Raw genomic sequence first — 27525 nt, forward strand, 5'->3', positions numbered from 1 at the left:
TTGTTACAGCGTTCGGGAATGTCAACACCAGACGAGATTATTTTCTATCAAGTCTTGTTAATTTGTACAGCCCAAAATCACAACAAGTTTCAAAGGGTTGTAGAGACTGCCATTGCACCATCGCCTGATCTAAAACCCACATGACGCCAAGGAAAAACTCAAAAACCTCACCATGAGGAAATTGAAAAACATAGAGTAGGGGCCACACATGATTTAATGCCCCTTCCAGGATGACCAGGCTGCAATGGATGTTGAAAGGACATCAACAAACAATACACAGACATAGTCAACATGAAATTTAGGTAATAACTGACCTGCAGATTTTTTCTTGGCTCTTGGAAACATTTTAGACCAGTGTTTTCTGAGCTAAGGCTTAGTGCAGTAACATAGAGGGAAATTTATACTGGAAGGTATAAGGAGGCAAGTCCATGCATAAATTTGCATAATACCAACAGAACCTTAAAATCCCAGGCCAGCCTAGAGACATAGTCTCTCCAGCGTGTCCTGGGTCATCCCCGGTGGGTTATGCCCGGAACACCTCCTGAGGAAGGCGACCAGGAGCCATCCTTATCAGATACCCGAGCCACCTCAACTGGCTCCTCTCAATGCGGAGGAGCATTGGCTCTACCTAGAGTCCCTCCCGGATAACTGAACTTCTCGCCTTATCTCTCAGGGAGAGCCGAGCCTACCTATGGAGAAAACTCATTTCAGCCACTTGTATCTGGCATTGTGTTCTTTCAGTCATAGCCCACAGTTTGTGACCATAGGTGAAGGTAGGAACGTAGATCGACCAGTAAATTGATAATGATCTGCTACCTTATCGTGATGGAGGAGTTTGTGCGTCCCAATGATCCTAGGAGCTATGTTGTCAGGGGCTTTAAGCCCCTGGTAGGGTCACCCAGGACTAACAGGTTCTAGGCCAGACAAAACGTACAAAACTTTGGTCCACAATTTTCCCTAGCACGGACACTGGTTACCGGGGCCACTCGCCTGAACCAGAATTGTAGGTGGGGTCCGTTCGGGAGCGCCTGGTGGCCGGGTCTTTGCTCACGGGGTCCGGTCGTGCACACCTCAGAAGAACGACATGGGTTCCTCTTCCCATGGGCTCACTCACCACCTGTGGGAGGGCCCAAAAGGGTCAGGTGTGTAGAAAAGCTGGGTAGCAACCAAAGGAGGGGTCCTTGGCGCGACGATTCTTGGCTACAGAAACTGGCTTTTGTGACATGGAATCAAAGTGTCTTGTCTTAGTTAAAAGCCTTGCTTCAGCATTTTGTACCACCTGCTTTAAAAACGAGTGTTACATAATGAGATTTTGATTATTCACACAAATTCTAAAGTCAAGTTGTGTTTATTTGTGACGCCCTTAATCACAAGGAGTCTCGAAGGGCTGCACAGACTACAGATTATTGCAAACTACAGATTATTATTACAGCATCCCCTGATCTAAAACCTACATGTGGGCAAGGACACACTCAAAAACCTCAACATGAGGGAAATGAAGAAATCTTGAGAAGGGACCGCACATCATTTCATTTTTTTCATTTCATTTCTTTATTTCTCTTTTGATTTTCTCCGTTTCTATTTCTTTCTCTTAATTTTCTAAGAATCATCACAATTAGGGACGTATGATAACTGACTTCCACCGATCCCAATAGCTGATAAAATCTACTTCTTTGGAGTGACACAGATAACTATTTTCAACTTCATGCTATATATGTCACGATTACCCATTGCCCTCACTTGTGCCTGCTCGTTTGGCGCCAGCTGCTGCTCGTTGCCTGATTGGTACCCTTCCTATTTAAAACTCCACGCTTCCAGTCACTCCTTCTAAGTCCGTCAACGAATCTCTGCACTTGCAAGGCAAGCATGTTGATTCTGACCCGTCCTGTCTGGTATCCTGCTTGTGTATCCTGTATCTGGTATTGATCCTGCCTGTCCCGTCCTGTCTGGTATCCGGAATCGATCCCGTCTGTCCCGTCCTCACCTGTATCCAGTATCGATCCCGTCCGTCCCGTCCTCACCTGTATCTTGCTCGTATATCCTGTATCCGGAATCGATCCCGCCTGTCCCGTCCTCACCTGTATCAATCCCGTCTGTCCCGTCCTGTCTGGTATCCTGCCCGTCTGTCCGTGGCTTCCTGTTTTCCTGTGCCTGGCTTCTCTGCCTCGCTTGTTCTGCCCAGCGATCGCCGAAACGCTGGCGCTTGTGGTCCCGCGCAAGATTGCCCCACTTCCGTAAATAAAGCTTGGTGTGAAAACGTTTCGCGTTTGGGTCTACCGTCTGTTCGTGTTCGGGTAGAAAGAAAACGGAAAAACCCACGCAAAATCAAATTAGTTTTATGCCTGTTGTGAGAGTTATACAAGATATAAACTCTCTGTTGGCAGAATTATTCAGATAAAAACACTTATTGAAGTTTTAACCTCCCTCGTGGATACTTCAGCCCAGCCTGACCGGCCATCCTAGCTGGGCGCCCAGGCTAAAACTGAAAACACCCAGTCAGTAGGCGTGGTTTATTGATTTAACACATAAACAGGAAATTAAGTCACACATTAGCACGACTTCACAATAAAATGAAATAAAATTGAGAAAGGTATTTACAAATAATGGAATTAGACTGATCTTTGAAACGTGACTATGTGTATATGTGTGATGATTGATATTATATTAGGAATATAAAAACAGGTTAATTTCATAGCATGGAAGTCTGAGAAATACACAACCAAAAACAGTCAACTTTACACTGTCTTTATGTTTTTCTTTCAATAACAATAACATTTGACAGCTTGAGTAAACACGTCTCCAAAACGTAATGTTGGAGAAAATAGAGCTTGACTTCATCAATCGATCAATACTTACTTTATTTGTCAATATTGGCTATAATGACAAAATACTTACTTTATAAGGTTAGGCATTTATTTATTTTTTACTCTTATTTAATAGAATGGGGGGGAAAAAATCATACCATTTTTAGGGGAAACGGGATTTTTTTTAGCTTGACGTGTACACAATTCAATCACTTTTTGAGTTCTTAATTTTAAACAATTATTCAGTAACAAAATGATTTTGGGGGGATCAAATATTAGTATTATTATGTTTTTGCTTCACACCTGCTCATTTTAGTCACTGACACGTATTTTATAAAATAAGGAAAAAAAGTATTTTGGGGGGAGGGGGAGAATATGCTTTTATTAGATATATCATCATTCATTGTCGTTATTTATTAACTTTTTAAGGTTAGACATTTATTTCAAGCAAAATAATACGATTTTGGGGGTGACTTTTTTACTTTACCTTTGCACATTTTAGTCTTTTATTTTTTGGAATGCTTAATCAAACAAAACACAAAAAATGCTCCAAAGAATACTTGCATAGCAACATTGCGTAACATGATAACTAATTGTACAACGAAACAAATACAGAGATAAAATAAATGAACATGCCAGGGGAGAAAATTGAATAAGAATAACAAAATTATTTACAAATAGTATTAGTTGTGATGTTTTTTTTTCTGGGTGGAGGAAAGCCTGATGGCCAAAATGTATTGTTTTAAAATGAAAAGTGATGATTTTTTTCCGCCCGGGTATTTTGCACTTATGACTACAATTTAGCTAAAATTATACGATTGACAACAAATATTTCTTTTGGCTTTGATTTAAAATTCTTTGGTTCGTATATTCCAAACACCGTTCCAAAATAATTCGAACTCATTGTCACTCTTATCGGCAATAAAACAAAACATTTTAGATCAGATTTACTTTAACCAAAGAGGGCAGTACCAAATAAAATATCTTCATTTAAACCACTTTGCAATATCCTGTGATTTAAAAGGAAATTTCTGTGCACATTTTAGTCACTTTATGAATTGAAAACGTAGTGACGTATGAGTAGACTTGAACCAACAGGCGTCGACTACTAGCGCCCTCTACGGACCAAACAAAGAACCACAACGAGTGAAGGACCTGCCCTCTCCTCCTGCCCCCGCCCCCTCCGCGTGGAGCAGGGAACCGCATTCCTCCTCTCGCCAGTCTCACGCAGGGAGGCGCCGAAGACGGAGCCCAGCCTAGCCGAGCGGAGCGTCCCCCCTCCCGCTAACACCCCAACTCAACTCTTAGCCTGGAAATGTCCTCAACTTTTTGGATTTAAAACCATGGCGAGGATTCCTTCGCTTCACCGGTGAGTAGCTTGGAAAACTCGGGAGTGGGAGAGGGCAGGAAGCGGCGTTTTTGGAGGGGAGGAACCGAAGCCGGCTTCGGCGTGGGTAGAAGAACCACGCTCCCCTGCCTTTTTGTGTCACCCCCCCACACATCTTCTTGTTTAAAATTCTTAAACTAAACTGCACGGTTTGACAAAATTCGAATTTAGGGAGGCGACGTACAGTAGATTTCTTCATGTCGACTTTAGATGTCGATTATTCTTTATTTTATTCAGTGTGGCGACTTAAGTCGTCTTGAAGACCCAAATCAAATTGTGTCTCCCGTTGTGATGTTTGTTGACACGGATCGGTTCGCCCCCACGTTCCGTGACGGAACTCTCGGCGTAATTTTTAGGTTCGGCGGCTGGGATTTACTCGCCTTCACACCTACAACTTTGCATTATAGATTTCTGGGGTGCCCAAACTGGTGCCCGCGGGCGCCAGGTAGCCCCCTAAGAGCACCTGGACTCGTTCTGCTCACCAGGGGGCTAGTCATCCCATCTCATTAGCTGCACCGCGTATCCTCAGTAGGGTTGCGGGGTGCCATTAGCTGCACCGCTTATCCTCAGTAGGGTCGCGGGGTTGCTGGAGCCCATCCCAGCAATCATCGGACACCAGGCAGGGGACACCCTGAACTGGTTGCCGGCCAATCGCAGGGCACACAGGGACAGACAACTCACTCGCTCATTCACACCTAGGGACAATTTGGACCGGCCAACCAACCTGAAATGCATGTCTTTGGAATGTGGGAGGAAACCGGAGTGCCCAGAGGAAACCCGGGCAAGCACGGGGAGAACATACAAACTCCGCACAGGAGTCTGGTAGCTGGGTTTGAACCCACACAGGAGGTTCCCAGGGCCTTAGAACTGTGCTAACCACTGCGCCAGCATGCTGCCGGGGCGAGTCATGTGTTTCCCCATTTCAACCCGACTCCTGATCACTATAGCATACCTGTCAAGCTCCAGGGCTCCATGCCCTTACAAACTGTCGCATTTTCCCTTACCAAATACAAAATAATATTACACCATATTTATATTTTCAAACGTGTTTATTATGTAGTTTAACATGTTATATTGTACATGTGCTTCGTCATATCATATATATTGTTAATTAACATTTTGTTGTGAGGTACTGAGTTTCTCCACATGAACGAGCTTTATTATTAAAAAAATCAAAAACTAAGTAGCTTGGACGTTCACTGTAGAAGGAAAAAAACATGCAAATATAATTAAGTAGAATAATACATTTTCCTATTACAATTATTAATTCAATTAATTAATTTTCTGCATTAAATCGTTGTCGGTAATATACTGATTAAAGGGATAACCACAAACGTGTCTTTTTTTTATTTTCTCCTTTTATACTTCATTTCTTTCTTAACTTCATTATACAACATAATAATTCGTAATATAATGCATCAAAGCAAGTGAGCCGTCTGAGTTTAATGAGTTGAGCCGAAAAAGCCGGTTCTCTAAAAAGAGACTGACTTCCTTTAACTACACAACTCGAACTCGTTTGACTCGATTGATTTGCCGTTTCGTGATAGTCGGTGTATACTGGATGGTACCCATAATTGACAAATTTGCGTTTTTTCCGTACGGATTTTCTTTTATGTCGTACACGTCTTAAAATGCATAACAAACGTACTTTGTACAGCAAAAACGTACAGGTTGACAGGTATGTGATAGCCTCATGATAACATCCATCCAACCATTATCTGGACCGCTTATCCTCAGTAGGGTCGCGGTGGTGCTGGAGCCCATCCCGGCCATCCTCTGGTAGTGGGCAGGGGACACCTTGAATTGGTTGCCAGCCAGTTGCAGGGCACATAGGGACTGACAACTCACTTGTTCATTCACACTTTTTGGACTGGCCAATTAACCTAACATGAATGTTTTTGTAATGTGGGAGGAAACCAGAGTGCCCAGAGGAAACCTACTTAAGCACTGGGAGAACATGCAAACTCCACACTGGAGGTTCAATCTCATGACCTCAGAACTGTGCCGCACACGCGCTAACCACTGTCCCGCCGTGCTGCTCATAACATCACAAGATTTATTTTATTAATCTTCTATTTTGGTAATCCTTCATTAAAATAACAGTGTGTAAGGATTCACTACGTAAGAGCTGATAGTACGTCTTCGAAGACAAACTACGGAAGCCTAAAGAGTACCGATTTACTAAAATCACGGTAAACCGTCCTCATCTTCCTCCTTACAACTGAAGCCATCAAATTCATCTTCCTCAGTGTCGGAAAGAAACTCTGTCATATAGAAGTCGTCCCACGCGCCCTTATTCTCCGTTGCAGTCTTCCTCGGCGCATATATTCCACCGGTCTAAATCTTACCTTTTGTACTCGAGCGCCGCTGGCGGCCGTTAGAAAAATTACATAAATTGGCCGCATCACTGAATAAGCCGCAGCGTTGAACGTTTGGGAAAAAAGCAAGGGCTTATAGTCCGGAATTTACCATATATATTTATCATTACTTACATGTAAGCCTCCGAAAAGACACACAGCCCTCCAGCTAAGGCACACTTTTTATGCCATTAATTTACTAGTATAGCCCACGTGAGAATGGTTTCTCTACCATGTTTCCCCCGAGCTAAACTGAGTATGACTGTTTTAATGTGTGCCTATTTTAACCCTACTTTTAATCCTTGGGATCTTTTAATAAGGTAATAATAACACAGTAACAACTGAGTAATAACACCACCAGGTAGCCCTCTAAGAACATCTGAGCAGCCTGTAGAAAATAGGCCACTGGGTCATTGTAATTATCTAGGAGATTGGATTTATAACTGGCGCAATGTTTAAGTGGTTACCTAAGCCTTTTTAACCTATTTGTATCGATTACAACCTGGTAATAACATGGATAAACATGGTGACATGTTCTTTTTGATACATATCAAACTCGAAGCATTCCACAGCACCGGGGCCCGAATGGAGAACCCTCTCGAACCTGCGGATCTCTTCTTGACTCTTGGGATCACTAGTAGACCAGCGTTTTCAGAGCGAAGGCATGTGTCATCAATACTGTATGTAGTAATATCATAGTAATACCATAATAAGGTGCAATTTTAAAAATGGATATCAAACTTGGGGCAGCACGGCGGCGCAGTGGTTAGCGCATGAGTGGCACAGTTCTAAGGTCTCGGGAACCTCCTGTGTGGGTTCAAATCCAGCTACCGGACTTACTGTGCGGAGTTTGTATGTTCTCCCCGTGCTTGCGTAGGTTTCCTCCGGGCACTCCGGTTTCCTCCCACATTCCAAAGACATGCATTTCAGGTGGATTGGCCGGTCCAAATTGTCCCTAGGTGTGAATGAGCGAGCGAGTTGTCTGTCCCTGTGTGCCCTGTGATTGGCTGGCAACCAGTTCAGGGTGTCCCCTGCCCACTGCTCGATGATTGCTGGGATGGGCTCCAGCACCCCCGCGACGCTACTGAGGATAAGCGGTGCAGCTAATGAGATGAGATGAGTGAGATATCAAACTTGTTGCCATTCTTTCCAATCAGTAACAAAAAAGTCTCAAAAAGTTTAAGAAAGTGGTCCAACAGGATAAAATGCCCATTGCTGCATTTCTCCTTGGCTCCCCTCCCGACCCAAAATCAATACCCTTATTAGCTTTGTTTGAAATAATTACAATCGTGTCGGTGCTGCGTTAAAAAAATAAAGGTGGGGGCGTTAATGCAATTTGTAAGCTCTGTTAGTCGACAGTAATTGAGCAGGCAGCGGACGGAGTCAGTAGGTGGGTGTGGAGTGTGCAATGCTTGGCAGCTTCTTGCAAAGACTCCTTGCACCCTTTTATATTGAATTAAATAATTTTTAAAAAGCGTCGCTGCAAATGGAAATTGCTTTCTAGAATTTAACGCTTACTTTTGCATCTTAATCGTAGTTAAATCATTGCAGCATTCATTTTATTCTTTTCACGCTTGTGATCTCAAAGCAGCTGATGTAATTTATGAACTTAGAAAGTCAATGTGTAAATGCATGCACGATATATGAGTCACTTATAAAGGGCTTGGCCCTATTCTGTCAGTGCCAAATGCCATTGAACAGGTGGCCATTGTTGTTTTATTGGTTTATTGCAGTTTTTTCAGCCAGTGCGCGTAAAGACCTTGTCTGGTGTGCCGCAGGAATTTGTTCAATGTATTTTGAATAGTCAAAATAAATACAGTAGACCCCCAGGAAACGACATGGAGGGGAGGTTTGCAAATTAGAATAGAATAGTATATACCTTTATTGTCATTGTTACAAAATGGGTTAACATTTTGTGACAACGAAATTGGGCATGACACTCCAGTTTTACACATTCACAGTGAGGTATGAGCCAAGAAGATAAAGGAACAGAGAAGATAAGGTTATCAAACAAGGGGGATAAGGCTATAGTTATAATTTACATGGTATTTACACAAGAAATGTCGGCATGTGGGATGTTACATACAGTTGTTATCGTGATACCATTGGTATCGTAAGGGTTGTGCAATGTTGCATTTGGTGCAAAAGTCATCATAGTGCAAAAAAATAGTCAGCATATGCATTGGTGCAAACATAGTCATCACAGTGCAGAAAAAAGAAATGCTCAGAAATTGTGTTGTATAGCGGGGGGATAGAAACCTATAATATTTAGCTAATGTATTTCAAACGTTCGTTACCCCAGATAAAAACAATAATCCGTCAAAATACTTTATGGTAAGTAGTAATTATGTGTAAATGATTAAATATCATTATTAATATAAATGTAAAGGAAAAATGACATCCCATTTACCTTTTAATATGGCGTGATTCTAGCTGGGCGATTGGAGTAGCAGGTGGATGCCAAGAGAGCAGGAGTCAGCTGCTGAAAAATAACACTGATTTCAAAACTTCCGCTTGCGAGGATTGTCATCTTTAATTGCCTCCTTATTTTTAATACTAGTACTAATTATCAAATGCAACATAGCAAGGGTAGCGATGCTTCTTTGTATGTTTTCATCTTTTAAAGCTTGATCTCTGTGGTTATCACGTGTTTGCTTCTCCATTTAGTATCTTGGCCAGCCATAGCACCCACAATGAAGCTGACTAAAGAGACATAAAAGTATTGTGGGAGGAAGTTCAACCAATAGCATTGGCATTGTCATGATGCCGTGACGCAAACCCAATAGCAGACAAGCTTTTGATTTGAAACGGACCAACAGCAGACTGGCACTTTAGAGGTGTAACTCATCATGGACGCAAGGATTGCGTTGTTAGAATTTGGTAAGTTTTTGGGCACACAAAATAATAAGTTGTCATATAGTGAGGAAAATGCAGCAAAGATGAGCTGAAAAAACATCCTATTCCACACTCTAAAGGGAACACGCCGTAAGGCAGGGACGCTGTATCCTGGGGTTCTACTGTACTTGCAAATAATAAAGTGTGTTTAGTGAATTTCTATTCCTTTCCCATTTAAGCATAATCGACTTTATTCAAGCGTTTAACAGTCACTCATCTGTCCAGTTAAACCTATTCAATCAGTGTCACTTTAGAATGGCACTCCGTGAAACAATTTCCAATTTTCGTTTTTTTTTTTTTTTCGTTTTTCCATTTCAGGTCGTACATTCTCCCTCCGCTCTGAACATGGGCCATTGCTATCTGTTATCGTAACCCAGATCTGCAACCTTGCATGACATTTACATGAGTCCTGCAACCCAGCCAGAAAATGACAAGCAATTTGGCTTCATCTCGCCTAATTATGATACATATCTGTCTACAATAGAGCCGCCGTGTGCCGATTTTTCCAAAGCCGTTGGTTTGGTTGGTTGGCTCCGTGTGTGATGTCCAAACTTTGGAATTCTTGCTGACATGTGCACTTTGCACCCCTCTGGTTTTGCTTTTGTATGGTGCGCCTCCTCCCTCTTCCCTCCCCCTTCCATTGCATTCCTCTGGAGTATTCAGTGAGCAGGATCGTTAAGGTCCAATTAGGTTGAGGACGGATGACAAAGCAGAAGAAAGTTAGAGTGAGAAATGAGCCATCAACCATGAGAAGGAGAAATAATTTATGTTTGTGTGCTAATGTGATTCAATGTTTTATTGTAGGGCGTTGACACGAGATTTGTCTGCGCCCGTAAGAGCTTTTTCCCGTGTGCTTAACCGAATGACATTTTGAAAGGGAGTGACAACCTCATCCTTCTCTCTCGGTGGCTTTTCTTAAGACCTCCTGCTGCCACTCAGGATGTCTTGGTCTTCTTTCCTTCACAACGCTGTTTTTCTCTCTGTCAGGAGCGCAACCCCCCGTTTTCACACCGACGCGCACCGCCTCTCTTCCTTTTATTCGCGCTCTCCCTTGCTCTTTTTATTCCTGCCGTTCCTACTCCATCAAGTCACACATGTAAGACTCAGCCCTACTGCTTCCATTCTTGAGTTGGTTATTGATTTGGTTATTTCACCGTATTTGAAAAGTCCACTCTATTTCTGATCTCGGTTTCCCTGGTGCACTACTAAGGAAACAATTCTTCTGTTTCGCACAGAACACTGAAAAACATTTTTGGGGATTTGACGAGAACAGTGATTTATCTATGTAGTCTGGATCTAGACCATTATATAATTGCCAATTCGCATGCGTGTGTATGTGTTCGGATGTGGCTTAAAGGCTACGAAACGCCTGAACCGATTTTCGTGAAAGTTCACACAGTAGTATTCTAGGTCTTTGGGAGTGTCTTTCGCTCTGTTTTGTGTCAAGGCACCCCTAATGAATACCAACAAAATCGATAAACATCTCCTTTCACGTGCAAGCATCACTATAGCTGCATGTGGTCATACTGCTAATTGGCACTCCCTAGTGGCTACCTGGTGCTTTTTCAACAAACCACGGCCCCAACAACCGCGCTCAAGTAGAATGCCCGGCAACACCAAACCCAGCAATGCCAAGCGAGGCAGCGTCGAGCCAAAAACGCACAATTGTGGTTATTTATAAGTTATTTAAAGCAGCACATCTTTTAGGGAAAGCTTTTTCTCCATATACAGCAATCCCTTGAGTTTCACGGTAATCTGTTTCATTTACACCCCTATAAAGTTTATTTTCGCATGTTAGGGTGGAATTATAATATAGTGCAAGACAATTAATTTGTTTACTTGTTTGCATCAATACATCCGCAGTTTCTTGTCCAGAATATTTTTCAAGCCGCACTCTGGACTTGTAGTACAGAAACAAAACGTAAACGCAAACTTTGGCTTTTTTTGGCCCAAAAGAAGCCTTATGTAGATTGGCCGATTTACTCAGTATTTTCATTTTATTTCGGGAAAACTACACAATACTTGACATAAATGAAATCCCCCTTATTTAATGTTGAAAAATACATTTGGAAATATATTTTTGCATAATGATGTCACGCATGTTTGTCCCCCCGCCCCTGATCGATATTCTCTCAAACTGCATGTACTATTTACAGTGTTTGTCACTAGTCCTGAAAATGATTCATTCGGATTGCTTCAATCAGAGCCCAGGAAACAGAAGGCATTTCTCTGATTGAGCCGCAAAATATCAGCATTCTCTGGTGTGTTAGTTAGGCATGTTCTGACCAACTACAAATTGACAATCAACGCTAATTGTCAAAGGAATGTAACACGTAATGTGCGTGTAACAATTATCTTTGTATTAAGTGATGCAATGATTGTTTTTTTTTATGGTTATAGATTATTTACGGTTAATATTCCTAGTACTATTTGTGTCCTCTATCACATTTGACTATTATTAGACCCTTACTAACGATCCTTACTACAGTATTGGCGCAAGTTGGTCATGGCTGCTTGTGGACTTGCATTTGACATTGATTCATGTATTTGTCAAGTTGACTAGCTGATCTCCTCAGTTTTAAGTTCTTAAATCTCTTCCTTACCTTGTGTAGCCATAATATTTTTTCCCCTGCTGTTAAAGTGTTTTTCCTGAGTCTCGCTGGTATTGTTGTGCGGTACCCTGAGGCAAGGATCTATGCAGCTGCAGCAATATTAAAACACACCAAAGAGGAACTAGCAGCAGAGCTAAAAGCCTTGTTATATACCCACACACATGCACAAATACACGCACACATGCGCTCGCTTGGTGCTAACACCTCTCCAGTCGGCAAGCCCCTAATATGAAATAAACTCACTTGCCAATACCTGGCGGGCTTGTCTTGACTGCCTGTTCAAATAGGAATGACCTCTATTTGGACCAAATGAAGAGCGAGGATTGAGATTGGAGTCAGTGGGTGGTCCTGCACTGCAAAATTCTGGCGCATGACAAATCATCTCAGGGTAAGCATGCAGGTGGGTCCACAGCATCAACCGTCATCAGTGCCAATATGAAGTGAATTTAAAGGCTTTTGAGGCTGTCAACACCCTAGATTAGGTGTCTTATTTTTCTCCGTGTGCAATGATTCAATTTTATAATGACATTTTAATTGATCTTGTGGCCGGTTTCCAGAAGATCATTTTGTATCGTACCAGACTTAAGGACAACAAAATGACCTGCATCAGGACACTGCTCGAATATCGGCGGTAGAGGATCTCAGCCTTATTTTTTCCCCCCGTCTGAGATCCAGTCTTGCTCAGCCAAGTGAACTGTCTGTTATGTATAATTAATTTTCTCTCCTCTGCCGGTTTATTTTTATCACCCACTTTTAACCATTCCTTCAAAGGACCCCGTCCTCGCTTCCGTCTTCCACAGTGCCTGCTGAAAGTGACAGCTGCTCAGCTAAGGGGGACACCGTTTGAAGCAGATAGAGAGAGGTCTCTCACTAGGGATGATTTGGGAGAGAAACATCTCTGAAAATATCAAAAAAGTGCCTGTTAATTTGGCTGCAAATTGAAAATCGCACCCACCTTAACTCACAAGTGGGGAACTGTATTTCCACGGATGTTTTGGTGGAAATTGGGTTTGCCCTGTGGTGCCTAGTAACGAAGCCACAACTATTAAATATGACACGCAGTTCTAGTACTGCTGTGCTTCAGCTCAGTCTGTTCCTCGGATTCGTCGAGAGTTCAAAACAATTTTAAACAGACAACGGACATTTTGAAGAAAGCTACACAGTATAAACTTGGTGTAGAAGCTATCATTGGAAGCAGATTAAGTAGATTTGAATTAGGAGCACGATCATGTATTATATAATATACTATATATAATTAAACCCCCTATCTTAAGGCACGACTGTATTTTTTCGTGCTTTATAATTCATAACCAAAGCACACTCTAATGCTGCAGTCACACAGAACGCAAGCTTATTTTTTCTTACTCCATGTTTGCTTGGTGGCCCAGATGACACACTTAAAGAAAAATGTTACTATTTCAACCATTTCTTGCATTTTTCTGGTGTGGCATTTTAATGGCATTGGGAAAAAATGTAGTGTGTCGTGCTGTGACACTATAAACATAGACATCCAGCTAAATGTTTAAATTTAAAAAAAAAAAAAACTGCGTGGTTAAAATAAAACTACTTAGATCAATAATCATTGAGTATGTTTACATGAAGGCAAAAATCGGATTGGAAACGTAATATTGCAAGTATTCCCATGATGTGAAGCTATGTAAACGCACACAATAATCTGATTAAGGTTTTGTTTCGATTGCGGGTATTATGATTGCAATGGTTGGGTTAGTCCTTTCTTTCATCACATTTGGGTTATCCGATTGATCGTGCGTATGCGCATTTTGCCCCCATGTAGGTTATTTCTACACCCCCAGAGCACTGTAGGACCTCCAGTTTACTAGCAAGAGCATCCTCATGTGTTTGGGTTAATTTCACCAGAACAATTCCAATTTACATTTTAGCCCCACAGAAATGGAGCTCACTTTGGGAAGGTGAAGGAAACCATGGTACTTTGTGGATTTTGGTGAGCGACATGAATCAAATCCCCTTTTATTTTCTGTCAAAACTTAGATGTAGAAACAATAAAATGATGTCTATTTGTGTATTGATGTTGCTCGTGCTTTGCCTTTGTAATCGGAATAATCAGGAATGCCATGTATAATGGGGGGATTTGTTTGTCTCTAGGCATGTAAGTTATTCGTTCGGATTGCTCCAGAAATCTGATATTATTTTTCCGATGGGATTATTGCCTGCCTGTGAACATAGTCAATGTAGTCTGATGGTGGTGGTCAACAGAATGAGCATCTGCTTATTTTGGTTAGGTTTCGGTCAGAAATGCACATGAATAGAGAACTAAGCTGTTTACAGCTTTTCAGCTGTCAACTAAGATGCCGTTTAACCACCAAGTCAACACAACCACCAATCCCTGTATTTAGAAATAATGTTCATATTCCCTCCCTCCCCCATTTAGCATGCAAGCGCTGAGATTTAGTCACAGTCAATGTGACAATCCTCCCTTAAAGCGCAAAGATTTGGTATTCACTTCGTTTTGTCTCCTGACCCGATGGCCTCAAGTTGAAATCTCAGCGCCTCCTGCAGCTTGCGGGCGCGAGACTCCAGCACTTGCATGCTAACGCTCTCGTCAGCATTCCGTACGAATCCACCAACTCTGAGTCAGGCTGCCCGCTTTGGGTCCAGCGCTTGCAGCCACAGCAAAGCGGCTCTCCTTAATGTGTTTTCAGAAGACCTGGGGCTGCCCCATCAATCATGAAGTCGCTAATGGTTCCTGTAACAATTAGCATGATTTGTCATTTATGTTGTCTGATTAGGTTAGCAAGGTCTTTGTTTCATCTTGGGATCCAAATAACCGTTGTCAGGTGCATTTGGTTTAATGTGGCCTGTTATGTTAGACAACACTGCCCTACAGTAGACCAGTGACACATGATAATGTGGCTTGTTATGTTACAGACAACACTGCCCTACAGTAGACCAGTGACACATGACATAAATCCATTCTAAAATAAAAATGCCATATAGAGGGGTATAGAAACCCATCTTAATTGTTTAAAGCATTCAAAACCCCGCGTATGTCAAGTTAAAACATTAGAATATTAATAAAAGTGCATATTAATTACTACTTTTGTGTAGTACATGTGCATATGTTAAAATAGCAATACAAATAAATATACTGCACATGCAAGAGAAAAGTGTATATACCTTTGGTGTGGTGTGAGTTGAGCTGGTCGAGTGGAGTAGCATGTGTAGCAGAGGAGGAAGGATCCTGTGACGATGATTAAAAATGAAACTGATGTTAAAACTTCTATTTGCAAGGATTGTGATAGCTTTATATAATGTTGTTGCATTATTTGCCACCTTATTTTTAATAATAGTCCTGATATCCAATTGGTTATGGTCATGCAACTTAGCTAGGGTAACGATTCATGTACCTTCTTCATATTTCTTAATGTCTACCCACGCAAGCACGGGGAGAACATGCAAACTCCACACAGGAAGGTTCGATCTCATGACATCAGAACTGTGCCGCACACGCGCTAACCACTGCGCCGCCGTGCTACCCCTAATCGAATTCAATTGTCTTTATTGTTATTGATATCAGTGTTGTGAAACATGATCTACATTGAGATTGGACATGGTACTCCAGTGTAATCATGTATTAAATACTCTAAAGGGAAAAAAACGATTGCACACTGTGAAGTTAATTAAGTTAAATAAGTTACGGTTGTAAGCCAGGGACACTGTATCCCTGGGTCTTCTGTGTTATTAAAACTACACCCTTTCCACAAGGTGTACTTTCTCCTATGGTGCCAAAATAACTAAAGATGATAACCTTTAACAAGAAGGTAATGTCATACCAATTAAACCTTTATTCAAGTGACACAGCGTAAGGTTTTATTTGTATATTGTTGATGTTAAAAGAAATTGTGGTCTTCACCTTATTGCAATGATGTGCGGTTTCAGCTCTTGAAAAAACTCGATAGATGTCTGGACACACCCGTCATCTGCTAAAAGCGCAACCTTTTGATGCTGTGATCTTTTGAACGTTCAGCCGAGGAAGCCTACTGGTTATTTGCCATACCCGCTAGAGTCAGTCTGCCTCTCCAGGCATGTTTGGCTTGCTAATGAGAATTACCATGCGGGCGTGAGTGTGTCTGAGCGAGAAAAAGGGAGAAGGGGAAGCGGTGCAAAGTGGGTGTGTGCATGTATTTGCACTGCGATAAGAAAGCGCATCCTCAGTGTGCGCGGGAGGAATCTATACGGGATGCTATCTGAACGTACACAGGGACTCTTGTAAGCGAGCTGTCATAAACAGTAGAGGAGCTGAAAATTGGACACGCCGCTATTTATCCTTGCGATTAATGTTTATCACAAGCACCAAGAATTGCCCATTTTTCGCCTTTTTCTCTCTGTAGATTTCCACACCTTTTTTATTGTAATAGTGTTCCCTTGCCATATCGCGGTTTGACTTTTCAGATTCAGATTCAGATCTACTTTATTGTCATTCTAGTACACGTGTATACAGAACGAAATGTCGATACATCTGACCCGCACAGTTTCCTTGAATGTACAGATATAAATAAAATGTTGTATTGAGTTGGAGTATTGAGTACTAATAATATACTAAATAATTATGGCTATGTATAGTATCCTCAGTGCACAAGTTTGGGTAGGGCTACTTTAACTTGATTACTTTCAATTACTTTTGGATTACTCCAATACCAAATAATCTAATAAAAGACAAAAGAAACTAAATATGAATAAAATTATAACTCACAACTCGTGGTAAGCTTTCTCTCCTGGCATTGATTTCTTTGATCTCCGGCAAAACTAACATAAAATGCGACAGAAACAAAATGAAAATAAATCCAAACAGCTTGCCAACATCATTTTTGCCGTTCCATGTATTCCGTTACTCCCCAAGCCTGCACAAAATTTAGTACTTTTATTCATATTTAGTTTATTTTGTCTTTTATTAGTATATTTGGTATTGGAGTAATCCAAAAGTATTTGAAAGTTATTAAGTTAAAGTAACCCTACCCAACCCTGTCAGTGCAATGCAGATTTTGTCTACTGTACTTTTACGTTCTGCGCATTTTTGTGTACATCATTGAATTTCTGCGCCCATGTATGAGTGCTGGTACATACAAACCAATCGGGGAACCGGAGTGCACGTAGGATACCCACGGAAGCACGGGGAGAACATTCAAACTCCACACAGGAAGATTCGATCTCATTACCTCAGAACTTTGCCACACACTCGCTAACCACTGTTCCGCCGTGCTGCCTGCAAATAACATTTGACATTAATTAAAAGCTGATTTAATTTAGGTCACACACCAAAATCAATGAATTAATGTGCTTTTTTGCTGCCTTGCTCAAAAGTATGCTCCATTGTTGAGTCCAGTGTGTTCACTTGTTGTGCTCGTGTTCATGGCTTTCCAGAACTATGGACTTACACAATTTATGGACCGATACAACTGTAGCAATTTGGCAGCGGGGGCAGAATATACAAAAGAAATTTGACTAATACACATGAAGCTTTTTAAGCATATAAACTGGAGTTCGCATGTATCATTTGTCCCTTTACTTCAAGTCCCATAGTGCTTTGCAGCATAAAAATACCCCCTATGATGGACACTGTAAACATTTTTTTTTTGTTATGCTACTTATGTACCATTTAATATATTGTTTCCGTGGAAATTCACTTAATACTGGTGGTTATGGAACAGATTAACCGTGAACATTGAGGAAATACTGTATGTTTGTTTTTCTGGAGTGACTTTTCCCACATTGAGTCAATTGAGGACAGAACATTTGCTCAATTCGATTGGCTGTTAGCTAGAAAACTGGTGCGAGCAATGTCGAATGCGTGTAAACGATAAAAAAGGGAAGCCGATGCGTTCGACCCCGCTCATTTTTGACATAATCGACCTTCTCATTTGCAATTTTCCATGAGCCATGTGAGTTGTTTTCCTGGAACTGGAAACATCGCATGTTACCTAATATAACTTGCTCGTTTTACCACTTCTATTATTTCTAGAGCCCATTAGTCCGTTTCTTCTTTTTTGCTTACAGGTTAAGGAGAGATAAGAAATGAGCCTCCTGCTAAGTCGGTCTTGCAGTGCGATAAGGCGTTGCGCCACAGCATAGCACGCCCGTCGTGTTCACGCATAAAAACTCCTCCTCGCTCAGTGTAATTTTGATTTCGGAGGCTGTGTGTTCTCCCTGCGTATTGTAATTAACCCAATCCTATAGGAACACGTCAATGCAGCTTCCCCTCATATCCGACATCGTGCAGGCAAAATATTCCTTTCTCCAGCCTCAGTGGAAACATGTGCTCTAGGACCATAAAACACATTCCCCCTCCCTTTCCTTCCTTCCAAAGCTAGTTAAGAAAAAACAAAGCACCATGTTGTTTAAAACAGCAGTGACTGCTCAAGCCTAATTCTTTTGGCAGACTTCAGTTGCCACGATTCTACCACAGCGCAAGTCCCGGGGGGGCTTTTAAGTCCTCTATCCTTCCCTGACTCCCCGCCGAGGACAGGCATGCAGAGCAGGAGGCTCCGGGAATAAGTACTCCAGGCCAGACAATGGTGGGCTAGTCGGATTGGATTTTGAGGTAAAGAGCAGTAGGAGAAAGATGCCATTGGGTTTTGATAGAAGGGGTTAAAGGTTAGACTGATCCCTTGTTTAAGGTTGGAATTCACCCGAGTTTTATTGGCAGGGCCCTGAGCAGCCATGGCTGAGTGACTGGATTGTCTTGTGTGGGGGTGGGGCATTTGGGTTGCTGTTATTCTAAGGCATTCATCAATGTGCTATTATGATGCCAGCTGTGGTCTGGGTTTCTATCCTGAGTGTAGTTAGTTGGTTCTTGAAATGTTTCTAAGTGCAGTTCACCCCGGGCTACGAAATTCCTCCGTTCTGACGTATTTCGGGGGATTGAAACTTATGGTAATGAGCTAATGAGTTCCAAACCCCCAGTTTCTCCCAGATGAAAAGAAGAATGTACCGAAATGGTATATACTAAGCGCTACTTATGTGTATTCAGGATTAAAAAAATGTTGTAACATTGTAAGTAAATATACATGTAAAGAATAAATGCAATGTGAATACCTGTGGTGTGAAATGACTTGAGCTGATTGAGTGACGTAGCGGATGGATGCTGAGTCAGGGAGGAGTCAGCGACACAAACTAAAAATGAAAACAGATTTTAACACCTTCTTTTTTCAATAATGATCTTCAATTGTTTACGGCTATAGATTATCAAAGGTAGCGATTTCAGTGCCTTCTTAACTTATCTTGATAATTGCAAGCTTTGTTCCCATGGTGAAAAGTTATTTCTTTTTTTAGTATTTGAGACCTGCAAAGGAGATTGCATAGGATACCAGTTCTTGATTTGGACTTTTTTGTTGTTGTTGTTTTGACTATTACATCATTGTCAGCTAGTTGTATTCCTAATTTTTGCTTATCGCACCCATTAGGACGGATCAGCTTTTGTAACCTAGGATATGTAATAAGAAAAGGCTCAGAGGAGGACCTTAGATCGGGTAAGAATTCCTTATCTGAAGTATTTTATCCCTTTTCTCCTTGCAAGTTCAAAATCCATTGATGACTTTCTTCATTTTGAATGTCTAGACTCTAGATCTAATGAGTAAAAGTGGTTATTATGTTTTTGCTTTTCCCTTTAGCATCACTCCAAGCTTGGGAACCCTAGTGAAAAAATACCGTTTGGTATTGTTGACATGCAAAGTTTTTACTAAACACACAACATATTAAAATGAATGAAGAGAAAGGAGTTGCGGGAGGTAGTTTAGCCAATATCATATTGACATTTTCATGGTGCAGTGACGCAAACCAATGGCAGACCAGCGTTATACATGACGTCGACCAATAGGAGACAGGAATTTTAGAAATGTAATTCATACACACCAACTCTAAACTTTTTGCTTTTTCTAAGTCTTTGGGCACACAAAATAATGTTTCTTCGCTATTGTATTGTAGTCAACAGCCCGTCTTATTCCAGACCGTAACTTCTGTGGATTTCTGCCACGAATATTATATCAGACAGCCTATGTTTCCACAGCGGACTTGCTGAGGGAACATGTGAGAAAACAGCCATCGAGACCAGGGAAATGCGGCAGCGAATGGCCTCATAGAGCCACCGCATTCCAAATGAAATGGGCTGTGTAACTTGTGACCAGTGTGATGTGCTGATGCGTAGCGCCTGGGAGGAGTCTCTCCACACATCCGACTCTCGGGATTGACTTTCCCCCTTGCCTCACCAAGACGCAGATTTATATTTTCCTTTGTTTTTCATCGCTTGTTGAAGAATTTGCCCAGCTATGTTTCTCAGCCCGCCGTGACCTCATTTGATATTGTAAACGTGCGCACCCAAAGATTGAATTTCTTTGACTTTTGCTCAAAATGTTTTGGGATGAACGACAAGCCAGCGGTCTGGATAGTTTTTGTGTGACGTCACGCACATACCGGTATAAAGACAGCAGACCATATTGGATGGGTTCAGCAGACACAGTTTGATAATATCATGGGGGTTTACATAGTTATGTTATTGGCTGTTTCAATAAAAGTTGAAGGTGTGTTTTTCGTCTCCTAACTATAGTGACCTCTCAGGGCGAGAAAATTAAGGAATTGTAGACGAGAACGCGTCCAAAATGGTTTTCAAGGCTTACTACAGCAGACCTACCACCCATATAGTATTATGGCAGCGTCTGTTCTGATCATTTTGTAAACAGTAGGGGATCAGGAACTCAAAGGAAATTTTGACTGAAAAATAGAGAAACTTGGCTATACTCCCTGTTGAATCTGTTGGGAAAACGGGTAACTTGACGTAACTTGTCTGGTCAGACATTTGTTTTTCTGCTAAGTGCCGGCTGTAGAATTAACAGCACTTGGTCTTCTGATCCTGGCTACCAACTATCCATATTTTTCTCCGATTCTTTTCACATACCGTAAGTCAAACACAAAAATGCTTATTCATGTAGTTTAATTATACAGCTTTAGACTCCCATTTAACTAGTTTTTACCTTCTTACTAAACTTTGATTCAACAGGCAAACAATCTGCCTTGTACCCTTTGTGAAATTACTATAAAGCATAATTCCACAGGAAGACATGAACGTACAAAACCTACAGAACATGACAAATTGTGATCATTTATCGACGTAATGTAGCCAGGAAAGTAGGTCTAACAAAACAACAATGTAAATGTACAAAACATTCTGTCCTACTTAATCTGGCCTAGCTAAAAATGTGTCGATCAAAATACTCTATGCTTTTTTAAATTCAAGAGTCCTACTTCACCCCACCCTCTGCAATCGCGCTGCCGTCAAAACTTGGCTCAAGCACAGGAACATTTTAACAAGTAGCCTGTCTGCCTGTAGGTGCATCAACATAAAAGCCTTGAGCATTTGGAGTTTTGAGAATGGGCGGGAGCAGGAAATCTCAACAAAACGACGACTTGAGTCTGCACCTCGGCCAGGCACAGCTGCGCTAAACAGACAACGGGAGAGTGAGGGAGGGAACTTGGCAGAATCTGACTACTTGAAGGGGTTGAGCAAAAAGCCAGCGATAATGTTCTGTCGAGACACATTTCCGGCTAGGTGAGGTTGGAGAAAGTATAAGAATGTGGGGAAAATATGAATGCTAAGAAATTTAACGCAAAGTCAAACATACTGCCTTTACCCGATTCATTTTAGCTAGAAATCATACCCATTTCTGACATTTGCTGGTCACACCGTTATGATTTGGCATGAACTACACTTATGAACAGTGGAAACATTCCATGTTTCAGTCAAGCTGTCATTTATTGTTTGTTCTGGCCGCTTGGCGCAGTGTCAACAAAGGCACTGTTACCAACGGATTTTGAAAGGCCGAACTGAAACGCGTTGGATGAGATAACTTGAGCTCTCGCGCAAAATTTCCCCGTGATGTAATTCACACCAGTAACAGTGAAAGCGTAACTGAAATTGTGTGTTTAGAAAGAGTTTTGAGCCTTGTTGAAGAAGGTTTTAATGGGATTGTAACCCCGGGTGAGGCAAGTAATTATAGTGATCAACCAAGCTTACCATGTGACTAGCAATAATTGTTTGACTACTAAGTACAGCTGAAATAATTGATATCTTTTTGAAAAAAGATTTGTGAGCTTCATTTAAAAAATGATCCCATGTTATAATGCCCAGACCCGCTATAAACAATACAAAAAAACCTTCGGGGTGTATAGAAGACTCCTGGGATATGTCATGAATCCAGTCTTAGGTGGGGATCGCAAAGTGAAATTGCCATATACCGGGGGATAGAAACCTACAATCCCCCGGTACTAAAAACCACACAGTACTTAGTAAGTACTAAATTTGTGTAGTATACATGCATATGACTAATTAACTTAATACATAACTCTAAATATAAATCCATCGTAATTTTCCTTTGGCGGGACGTGAATTGAGTTAGTCAAGTGGAGTATCAGGTTGATGCACATGGCGTAAAATACGCTAGAACCCCGGGACATTTTCACCAATTTTGCGATTTTGTGTTCCTTTTTTTTATTATTTGATAATCTAATTTATTGTTTCCATGGTTATCATGTTTTTGCTCTCCTTTAGTACTAAAAATACAGTATTTTATCATTCTTTACGAAGCACTCGAGATTTTGAACTGAATGAAGAAAAAGGCATTGAGGGAAGTAGTACAGCCAACAGCATGTCGGCATTTATCATAACGTTGACCAATAGCAGACAGGCATTTTAGAGACTCAACTCTACATACAAACACCGCAAAGTATGAGTTTGAAAAAATGTGGGCACGCAAAATAATTTCTATTTTTTATTGTTTCTGTGAAACGTGTTGCACAAAACTGAAAATATATACCTTGCTACTTATTCTGGGATTTCTGGAGCTGCTGAATGTTATTGCACTTCTTTTCAATTGCACTATATTTTCGGTGCACAGTTATTTTGTTATTGCACTATTATTATAACTGTCTGTATCACTATGTTGTAAATATTTTTGCCTATTTAACCTGAAAGTTTTTAAACTTTTTTCTCTTTATAGTTTTTACCTTAATCTTCTGTATAGTGGGACACCATAACCCAGGGTACTACTAACATACATACCCAGGGCTTGTTTTGTACTTCGGAAGTCACATCATTTTTATTTATTTATTTTTAATCCACCAAATTATTTTACTTTAGGCAACACGTTTCACTTATTTTCAGATATCACGATCAATGTGAAGAGTTTGCTTTTTTCACTAAGAGGACTCTTTCACCTTCTTATCATTGAACCTGTTTGTCCCCCCTCATGCTGTCACTCAGCTGGGGAAGAGGTGATGAAAATGGCTGTTTAATCATGCAGAGAGGTCAAACAATCACAGGGCCCGGCTGAGTGATTTAAGGGCCTATTCAGAGCTCAGCTGGAGGAATAGGGGAATGGAGAATGACGCGGCTTGGGTTTTTTGATTGCCGCGTGGCACAGGTCACCTCTCATCCACTTAACGGCGGTTTGGTTTGAACCAATAATGCTTTGCCATAGATTGATATTTCAACAGACAGATGGACGAGCAGAGGGGGTCGAGGGGAGATTGACGCCTAAAGTAGCGGACCAACTGGTCGGTTATCACGTACGGACAAGTATTGATGTTTTTGCAACCTTGTCAACATTCTGTTAACTTGGTTTCTTAACCACATTTTACAATCTACATATGTTGTCTGCAGACAAGATTGTTTTTTCATTATTAACTTGATTGGTAATAATAGAGACTGACAGATGGTTGGGAGGAGCGCAGGGGGTTAGGTTCGGCAGAGATTATGATTGTGTTCTAAGTCCTTTTCAACCCCTCAATATCCAGTTCATGATTTGTCACTTGAGTTGTCAATGAAATGTTCTCTGCCTTGCAACATAATGCAAAACCATACTGGTCATTTGTCAGCTCACTATTTCTTAACTGTAGGTTCCCTTAAGTTCAGGGAATTTGAGGTTCAAACGCTTCAAAGGTATTATGTTGGGCAAGGGTGATCAGGCAGAATGCTAAAGAAGCTGTAGGGAATTTGGAACTTTGTTACTCTCTGCCGCCATCTCCTGTCTTGTGACATCATTGCAGCCTCTGTCAAGCTCGTTATGCAGTGTGTGCATGTACATGCATTTATTAGATGCGCTTAGATAAACTTCTTTTTCATCTTTCTTTGGGTTTGGGTTGGCATTTGGACTGTACTAGAAGCAGGCCTCTTCTTACTTTCACCATTTTCATGCCACATTTATAAATATAAAAAAAAAAAAAAACTGCATGATGTCACTCTAGTGCTGCTCCCACGCCCCATTTCTCCTTACTGAAGTGTACCACCCCGAACAGCTTTGCTAAGAGTAAGATAAAAGCAGACAGACGCAGTGGAAAATAAGGCATAAGGGCTCTTTGAACTCAGTTGGGCATTGTTAACACATACATAGTAGAGACAATATTTAACTTTCAACTTTTTAAGGACACCTGAAACAACACACCTCACATTCAAGCTTCATTAACAGAGGTTCTAGCTACATTTGAAGCCTGCATTGACAGTCTAAAATTAAATTGAAAACTCTTTGAACTGAAGTGTTGATACAAATAACCTCAAAACTGGCACATGTGTTTTTCTTTAAATGGAAGATATGCTGTCGTGGGCCACCTATCTACAGGTGGGCTGGGTCAGGTCAGGGGTCATGGAGGCTTTATAGAGATGGGGAGCAAAAGACAAGAATTCTGTAAACTAAATAGGGTCCCTGTTGGGTGGAACGAAGGGACTAAGGAATGGTTTTAAGTGGGATGAGGGTCGTGGGCAGGGCCTTTTGGACACAGTAACCGTTGGCGAAGGTTATTCGGAGGTAAAGAAGGCGGATCTTTCTAGCATTTACAGGCTCGTATAGGCTAATGCGGGGTAAAACAAAGCCTGCAATTGGATGAAAAACATGGAGGTTGGTCTATGGCTTAAACAAAATCATTTTACAGGTCTGTATTTGTAAATGGGATTTATGGGGCTAAACAGACAGTTAGCAACAAGCAATGTCCATCGATGCAGATGTTTTTTGGCGAATTTAATTTTTTTAATTTGTCGGCATTATCGCGTGTTTAGGGGGTAAATAAAGTTTGACTGATCTATCCGACTGTTATGTAGATGTTCCTATTGTAGCTCCTTTTAGTCCTATGTGACTTATATTTGAAAAATAAATGACAAAATATTATTTTTTAGGTGGGCGTCTTAAAACCTAGTGTGCTCAAAAAATACTGTGTGTATATAAATATATCCATCCATTATCTGCACCGCTTATCCTCAGTAGGGTCGCGGGGTGCCCATCCCAGCTATCTTCGGGCAGTGGGCAGGGGACCCCCTGAACTGGTTGCCGGCCAGTCGCAGGGCACATAGGGACATACAACTCACTTGCTCATTCATTCCTTAAGGACAATTTGAACCGGCCCATTAACCTGACATGCATATTTTTGGAATGTGGGAGGAAACTGGAGTGCCCAGAGGAAACCCACGCAAGAACGAGGAGAACATGCAAACTCCACACAGGAAGGTTCGATCTCATGACCTCAGAACTGGGCCGCGTATGCACTAACCACTCAGTCGCCGTGCTGCCTATATATATATATATATATATATATATATATATATATATATATTTTTTTTTTTTAATTTATTTTATATTTCATTTTATATTTTATACATATTTATTTTATTTTTTATTTTATATATACTTATTTTTGATCGCGGTCTTTTGTACTTGTTTAGGGTGGTGATGCTGCTGGGGAAGAAACTGTTATACATTTAGTCCTTGTTATGTGTCCAGGGTGAGAAAATACCTTAATATTTATGTTGGCTTGGCTGCAATAGTGCATCTTGTCCTCCATACAGGATAGAGAGCTGCCAATGATTTTCTGAGCTGTGTTGATAACTGTATAAGGTTAAACTAAATTTCAATAAATTTAAATCAGTTTGGACACTTTTTTTTATTAAAACTTAGCCAAGTCCTCAGAATTTCTGTTCCTCAGCAAGAACCATACACTATTTTCTCATTATTTTTTATGACAGACCGATATCTTTGTATTATTTCAAAATGAACCTGCAGGAGCCAAAAGGTATGTGTGTCATTGTGATTATTATTCTTGTTTTATACATGAGGTGGCGCACGTTCATTTGTCGGTGTATAAAGGTAGGAACACTCGTGTGGTCCCACAGGTATCCGACCTGGAACGGCGAAGGGTTTTGACCGCTACGCTTAAGTGGATGCTGGCTTACTTGGCACATGCTTCATTTGTAATCTGTATTTTGACAGACTTTAAGTAAAATGAAGATGATCGTTTTTGAAGACTGTTCTAAGCGTCGTTATTGTAGTCAACAGTAAGTAGCTCAAGTCACTTCAGGTAACAACTATCGTGTCTGCCTAGTTCAGGCTGGTGTACTTGAGTAGTTTCCACTTTGACAGAACTCCTTTGACACAACCGGTTTGCTCGTGTTGGTGTAAAATATTTAGGTCAAAACCACTCATTTTGGAAAGCTGCAATATTCTGCAGCATTAATGAACACGTTGTCCTCTATCGTAGGGCTCATTTGACGGATACAGCCACCGACTTAGCGTGAGTGGAGTACCACTCCAGGAGATAGCTGCCCTATTGCTCTGTCTCTCTTACTATTCCACCTGCTCTCCCCCTAAATTTCCCCGACCCCGCGTTGGCGTGTGCTGATGAGTGCCGAGTGGATACACTCATGAGTGGCGAGCTCGTGCGAGAGCCGGATAAACGTGGGCGCTCCATTTGTTGTGTAAATGCGAGCCGCTAATTGACTGCCAGGCATGCAGCCTCTCCTTCACTGGATGAACCCTGCCCTCCTCTGTGTCCTAGGGATCCTGCCAGGGGAATTCATGCCCTCCACCTCTTCACTTTACACACAGACACATTCAAAGCGCCCTCCAGGTTTGTGTTCCACTTTTGGAGCGAGACTGGCACGGGGCCAATACAAGGATGGTGCACGGCGCACTCATCTGCTCCCTTGTCTGGCTCTTGAACTTCTGTAATGAAAAGCTGCCCAGCCTTTGCAATTAATCACTCAGTGCTCTCAGACGCTTTCTCTTTGCAGTGCCGTTTTAATAATGGTCAGAAACTAAAGGCGAGGTGAAGGGAATTTAGCCGAAGTTATTAGAATTAGACCGTGTCCTGTTTAAGCTGCTGTCGTGTACTTTGAGTGATTGTATCACTTTCAGCATCTGCTTTGAGCGCGGATAGAAATACAGGACAGGACATGTGTTGGCCAAGAGCCCAGATTGAATGCTTGTATACTTTTAATACACTATTTTGGGGCTGCAGGACAGGATGTCTATAGTTAATTTTCTTTGCACTCTGTAGTTTGGTCTACTGCCGTTCAAACCATTAATTGCGGATTCACATGATGTAATGGGTTAAAAAGGAGACTTATTTTAAATGTGCACTAGCAAGGATTGCAATGCCCTTTGAACATTTCCTTGATTTAA

General features: G+C 41.3%; 1 protein-coding gene across 2 annotated transcripts in view; it reads left to right on the forward strand.

Moving 5' to 3' along the window:
• Positions 1–4026: 4026 nt before the first annotated feature.
• The window catches only part of plxna1b (plexin A1b), a 321328-nt gene continuing 297829 nt past the window's right edge, over positions 4027–27525 (forward strand). For both annotated transcript variants that reach the window (XM_088337907.1, XM_088337908.1), the window contains exon 1: positions 4027–4173. The gene's annotated coding sequence lies outside the window, so the exon portion shown is untranslated. The remainder of the gene's footprint in view (positions 4174–27525) is intronic.

This window comes from Urocampus carinirostris, chromosome 6 (assembly GCF_059441175.1).
Source record: "Urocampus carinirostris isolate Australia breed hairy pipefish chromosome 6, RoL_Ucar_1.0, whole genome shotgun sequence".
In the NCBI taxonomy this organism is placed as follows: Eukaryota; Metazoa; Chordata; class Actinopteri; order Syngnathiformes; family Syngnathidae; genus Urocampus; species Urocampus carinirostris.